We start from the raw sequence: 6,835 nt of genomic DNA, 5'->3' as shown, positions 1-6,835 counted from the left end.
CCAGAACAAAAGGGGGGAGAGAGTTGTTTTGGGTTGGTGCACTACTTGTAAGTGTATCTTGTGTTTTTTATGTTGATTTAATTAAAAAAAAGAAAGAAAAAAAAATTATTTCTTGTGCGGCCCGATACCAATCGATCCACGGACCAGTACCGGGCCGCGGCCCGGTGGTTGGGGACCACTGAGGTAAACAACCAACAGTATGTCAGAAAGCTAGCTAAAACGGTACACATATTCATAATATAGTATACATTTTAACTGACCTTTATTTTACTATTTTTGTCTTTTTTTAGGTGGCTAAAATACGCGGTGCTGCTGACCGCCGTCTAACGTTACGTGTGATATATTGACTAACGTAACCCTGCTTAAAAAAATCACTGAACAAAAAGTATGAATAAGGTAGTGAACTGCAACAGATTCCCGTGTTTGCAATAACGTTATAACGTTAGCAGTGAGTTTACAGCCTCACTGATTTAACTACACAGCAAATAAAAGTCACGTTACTTAGCCAATAAACGTCATCTTACATTCAAAACTTACCCTTCTTTGTGCAACTTCAAATGCCGGACGAAGTTGGAAGTTGTTGCCTCTCCATCAGTCATTTTGGAACCGCATGTGTTGCATACTGCAAACCGTTTTGTGTTGACCACCTCGTAATTTTTATACCCAAACAAACTTATTTTAGGTATCATTTTTTGTTCACTGGCGTGTGGTTTGGACATGTCTTCTTCGTTGGTTGTCCTGCAATTTGATTGGATGAATGCTGTGTGATGAAAACAAAGTAGATCTAATTTGATTGGCTGTTGTACTGAGAGCACACCAGCTGACACACGCAACGCTGATAGACAAGTACACCATGAAAAATACGGAGCGCTCCCGAATAACTTTTTCATCTTTGGGTTTTGGGGAAAGTGTCAAGTCATGTCAAGTCATGTCAATTCAAAAGGCTCAAGTCCAAGTGAAGTCACAAGTCATTGATGTTAAAGTCGAAGTCGAGTTGCAAGTCTTTTTACATTTTGTCAAGTCGAGTCTAAAGTCATCAAATTCATGACTCGAGTCTGACTCGAGTCCAAGTCATGTGACTCGAGTCCACACCTCTGCAAATGTGCGCTACATTCGCTAACCGTGTTACAAAAAAGATCAGTTAGAATAATACATCATGTTGGATATAGAGAACATTTATTTATTAAGTCAGAAATATTAAAGTTTGGTGATTTGGTAAAATTGCAAAGAGCTAAAATGATGTACAAAGCAAACTATAACCTGCTACCAAAGAATGTACAACAATTCTTCTCTACTAAAGAGGAGAAATATAACCTTAGAGGAAAAAAATAATTTAAAACATTTATATGCACGTACAACACTTAGAACTTTTAGCATATCAGTATGTGGAATTAAATGATGGAATGGATGAAGTAAAGAAGTTAAAAATTGTACTAATATGATCCAGTTTAAGAGGTTGTTCAAAATAATAGTGCTTACAGAGTACAAAGAAGAAGAATTATGAGAAATACTTTCAACCTTATTGAAAATAAGATATTCTTCATCTCAGTATGTTAATAATGACTGAATTAATTAATTAATTACATATTACAAAACTGTTGTGTATACTAATTCATAGATGTTATTTTATTATATAAAAAGGTCAGTAAATGATTCTATATATTTGTAAACGCTTTGAAGTGGGAAAGGGGTAGGATTAAATAAGCTTTGCTTCTTCCTACTCCTTTTCGGGCATGATGTCAAATGAAATGATATGAAATTGTGTGATGTATTATGATGTAAGTGTGTTCATGTTCCAAATAAACTAAAGAAAGAAAGAATAATAATAATATAATAATAATAATAATAATAATAATAATCAGATAAAAGAGGATAGATAATTGCATGCAGTAAAAAAATGTATGTCTGAATTAAAGGAACATATACTTTCCATCATTTAAAGCGGTGCCCAGGGCTCCATCTAGTGGTACACAACAGAATCACTTCATTAAATGTTGTAATGACGTCACTCATGACGTAATCCAAGGGTTATCATGAAAGACGTTGCAGTCCGATGCCATTTTTATTTATTTTTTTACTTTTAAATACATTTTTATTTTATCTTTTAAACTGTATTTTGATATTCATTTTAGTACAATGTTTACTATTTAAGTCAGTGTTTTGTTTTCCTATATTCAAACACAGTGTTACTGTTCAAACTGCGTGTAGTGTTAGTGCAGCCAAAAATATGAAATACACTTGTTAAAAAAACAACAACTCTGCCTTGTTTTTAATAAATATTTAATCTTACGTAGAGGCAAAAACTCGGACATGGGAGGAGTTCGGGGAGGCCATGGAAAACGACTTCCGGACGGCTTCGAAGCAATTCTGGACCACCATCCGCCGCCTCAGGAAGGGGCACGTCTTCCTATGAGGAAGCAGTGCCTGGGGAGTCTGTGGTGGGCTCTCCTATTTCTGGGGCTGAGGTTGCTGAGGTAGTTAAAAAGCTCCTCGGTGGCAAGGCCCCGGGGGTAGATGAGATCCGCCCGGAGTTCCTTAAGGCTCTGGATGCTGTGGGGATGTCTTGGTTGACAAGACTCTGCAGCATCGCGTGGACATCGGGGGCGGTACCTCTGGATTGGCAGACCGGGGTGGTGGTTCCTCTCTATAAGAAGGGGAACCGGAGGGTGTGTTCTAACTATCGTGGGATCACACTCCTCAGCCTTCCCGGTAAGGTCTATTCAGGTGTACTGGAGAGGAGGCTACGCCGGATAGTCCAACCTCGGATTCAGGAGGAACAGTGTGGTTTTCGTCCTGGTCGTGGAACTGTGGACCAGCTCTATACTCTGGGCAGGGTCCTTGAGGGTGCATGGGAGTTTGCCCAACCAGTCTACATGTGCTTTGTGGACTTGCAGAAGGCATTGGACCGTGTCCCTCGGGAAGTCCTGTGGGGAGTGCTCAGAGAGTATGGGGTATCGGACTGTCTGATTGTGGCAGTCCGCTCCCTGTATAATCGGTGTCAGAGCTTGGTTCGCATTGCCGGCAGTAAGTCGGACACGTTTCCAGTGAGGGTTGGACTCCGCCAAGGCTGCCCTTTGTCACCCATTCTGTTCATAACCTTTATGGACAGAATTTCTAGGCGCAGTCAAGGCGTTGAGGGGATCTGGTTTGGTGGCTGCAGGATAAAGTCTCTGCTTTTTGCAGATGATGTGGTCCTGATGGCTTCATCTGGCCAGGATCTTCAGCTCTCACTGGATCGGTTCGCAGCTGAGTGTGAAGCGACTGGGATGAGAATCAGCACCTCCAAGTCCGAGTCCATGGTTCTCGCCCGGAAAAGGGTGGAGTGCCATCTCCGGGTTGGGAAGGAGATCTTGCCCCAAGTGGAGGAGTTCAAGTACCTCGGAGTCTTGTTCACGAGTGAGGGAAGAGTGGATGGTGAGATCGACAGGCGGCGTCTTCAGTAATGCGGACGCTGTATCGATCCGTTGTGGTGAAGAAGGAGCTGAGCCGGAAGGCAAAGCTCTCAATTTACCGGTCGATCTACGTTCCCATCCTCACCTATGGTCATGAGCTTTGGGTTATGACCGAAAGGACAAGATCACGGGTACAAGCGGCCCAAATGAGTTTCCTCCGCCGGGTGGCGGGTCTCTCCCTTAGAGATAGGGTGAGAAGCTCTGCCATCCGGGAGGAGCTCAAAGTAAAGCCGCTGCTCCTCCACATGGAGAGGAGCCAGATGAGGTGGTTCGGGCATCTAGTCAGGATGCCACCCGAGCGCCTCCCTAGGGAGGTGTTTAGGGCACGTCCGACCGGTAGGAGGCCGCGAGGAAGACCCAGGACACGTTGGGAAGACTATGTCTCCCGGCTGGCCTTGGAACGCCTCGGGATCCCCCGGGAGGAGCTGGACCAAGTGGCTGGGGAGAGGGAAGTCTGGGCTTCCCTGCTTAGGCTGCTGCCCCCGCGACCCGACCTCGGATAAGCGGAAGAAGATGGATGGATGGATGGATAGATTTTAAATAGATTCAGGCGGGTGGCAGTTAAACCAATTGGTAAATATATATACATAGTTAAATGTTGTTACCCACATACGAAAAACGAGCAGGCACCTGCAGCATATGCCACAACAGAAGAAAAAAAAAGAAAAAGAGATGGACACTTTTACGGAGCGGAGAAGGGACGCCTCGCCGGGGTCTGGGACCGAGGCCCCTTCCCCCGAGAGGGCCCCACCGGGAGCCGTAGCTGAGGCGATCCGCGAGAAGGGCCCGACGCACGTCCAGGGTCACCACCGCGCCCACCGCACCGACACCCCGCCTCGTCCGCCTTGGCCGCGGCCGGCGTCACGCGCAGCAGGTAAGCAGCTTACCTGCCCGCCACCCCCGTGGCCGGGGGCTCGTAACAGGGGTCACTCTGCGCGCTCCGCCCGCGCAGCTTACCTGCCCGCCACCCCTGTTGCCGGGGGCGCGTAACAGGGGTCACTCCGCGCGCAGTGCGCTCACAAAAGGGGTGGGGCTCACCCTGGTTGATATAGAGAGCAGGACGGTGGCCATGGAAGTCGGAACCCGCTAAGGAGTGTGTAACAACCCACCTGCCGAATCAACTAGCCCTGAAAATGGATGGCGCTGGAGCGTCGGGCCCATACCTGGCCGTCGCCGGCAGTGAGATGCGCTTGGAGGTGCGCTCAGCGCGGCTCCCATATGATTGCGCACTGGTGTGCGTCTGGGTCGTGACAGCGTGGCACGCGAAAGTCTGTGCTGCATTGGATCAGTCTCCTTTCTTTAACAGGCAAAAGCTTTATAACCTCACCATACCTGCCAACTTTTGAAATCAGAAAAACCTAGTAGCCAGGGTCCAAGGGCCGCAGGCCCCGGTAGGTCCAGGACAAAGTCCTGGTGGAGGGTTCAGGGCTTCGCCCCCCGACGCAAAATGATTATTAGCATTCAGACAGGTTAAAATGTTGCTAAAACCATCACTTTTCTATCAGTCACAGTGACTTTTCAAAACAAAAATATTCCAGCAAAAATCATATGGGTTGATTGACATGTTTATTCTGTAAGCTAACTTCAATAGTTTGAAATTATTTTGACAGTTAATGCCAGTTATCCTGTCAACCTTTCACAAGACTTCAATTTGTTCATTGAAAGTATAAACACTTTTTACAGTAAACAAATGGTAAAACAGTACTAAACAATTCCATAAAAAAAAAAATTGGTGTCATTATTAACTTTCTGTCCAAGCTTGTATAATCTACTGCCTTGTTCAATTGTAAAAATTATTCTGTGCCTAAAATTCACATTTCTATCACAATTATCATACTGTAAACATGGTAAGCTAACTTCATTAAAATTAATAGTCCTGTCAATAGCATGGAATTACAATTCAAATGTCGTTTTTTTGTAAGCCTTTCAAAAGAATTCAAAATATGAAAAATTTATGAAAATTAATTGAAGCCATCAGACACTTGAAAAGTGGCACATCACATCTCTAATGTAATCATTTGAACTTTTCAACAGAAATAGCACTGCAAAAATATTAAGGACATACTTCTGTATTTTGGTAGTTATGCTGTCAACATTTAACAAGATTTCTTCAACTTGGACTTGAAAGCATAAATAGTATAAACACTTTTAACAGTATGTCGTGCTGTGAAATACAGCCGACAGGATTGCGCACCAAACACGAAGCAAGGCCAAAGCGCACGCGCGCATGATGCAGGAGAACAAAGGACTTCTTTCATTTAAGGTTTGTGATAAACCATCAAACTCATTCGTTAAAAGGACTCTATAGTAATATAAAGCGAATTTTTCTGGACATTATCATGCAAGAAAAGTTTATTTTTGGGACCGCGATCACCGCGTAATGATTTTTAAAGGTTGCATGACAAACATTTAACTGTCCCATGTGATCAGCCAGTGCGATTGGAAATCCATGCTCAATTATTGCCTCCGTAAATAAAACTTCGGGCGGGTGCGGGCGGATGGCGGCCGGGTGCAGTTCTGATCAAACGTTACATCGGGTGGATGGCGGATGGTTGACGACTTTCTGACGCGGTTGCGGATGAAATAAATTGCCTATCCGCGCATCTCTACCGGTTAGTTTTTGGATAAATAGATATTGTAATCCTTGACTTTGGAGGTGAAAAGGAAGCTGTCAAAATAAAAGCCTGTCTAAGTTCCCTACTCTGCATCTGAGTCCTATCCTTTTACCAAGCTGTGACACTTTTTTTGTGAAGAAATGTTTAGAATGAAGTTGATGAATCTCTATTACAATCCCCAAAGAGGGCACTTTAAGTTGATGATTACTTCTATGTGTAGAAATCTTTATTTATAATTGAATCACTTGGTTTTTTTTCAACAAGTTTTTAGTTACAGTATTTGTATATCTTTTTTTCCAAATAGTTCAAGAAAGACCACTACAAATGAGCAATGTTTTGCACTGTTATACAATTTAATAAATCAGAAACTGATGACATAGTGCTGTATTTTACTTCTTTATCTCTTTTTTTCAACCAAAAATGCTTTGCTCTGATTCATTAGGGGGTACTTGAATGAAAAAAAATGTCGACATGGGGTACATCACTGAAAAAAGGTTGAGAACCACTGGACTCTTATTAGCTGCAATGTTATTGGGACCATGATTTATGTCATCACTTGTTCACACCTCCTCATATGGAAGATACTTTTCCTTCTTCATGTCTCAAGAAGGGTAGAAACACACACACACACACACACACACACACACACACACACACACACACACACACACACTGTCATGTCTGTGTAATCATGTTTTGTTTTAAGTCATGTTTTGTTTAGTTTCTGTCTTTTCACTCCCTTGTCTTGTTTGCATGATTACCCATTAG

Source organism: Nerophis lumbriciformis, linkage group LG06 (assembly GCF_033978685.3).
Source record: "Nerophis lumbriciformis linkage group LG06, RoL_Nlum_v2.1, whole genome shotgun sequence".
In the NCBI taxonomy this organism is placed as follows: Eukaryota; Metazoa; Chordata; class Actinopteri; order Syngnathiformes; family Syngnathidae; genus Nerophis; species Nerophis lumbriciformis.
Note: the sequence above shows the minus strand (reverse complement) of the source record.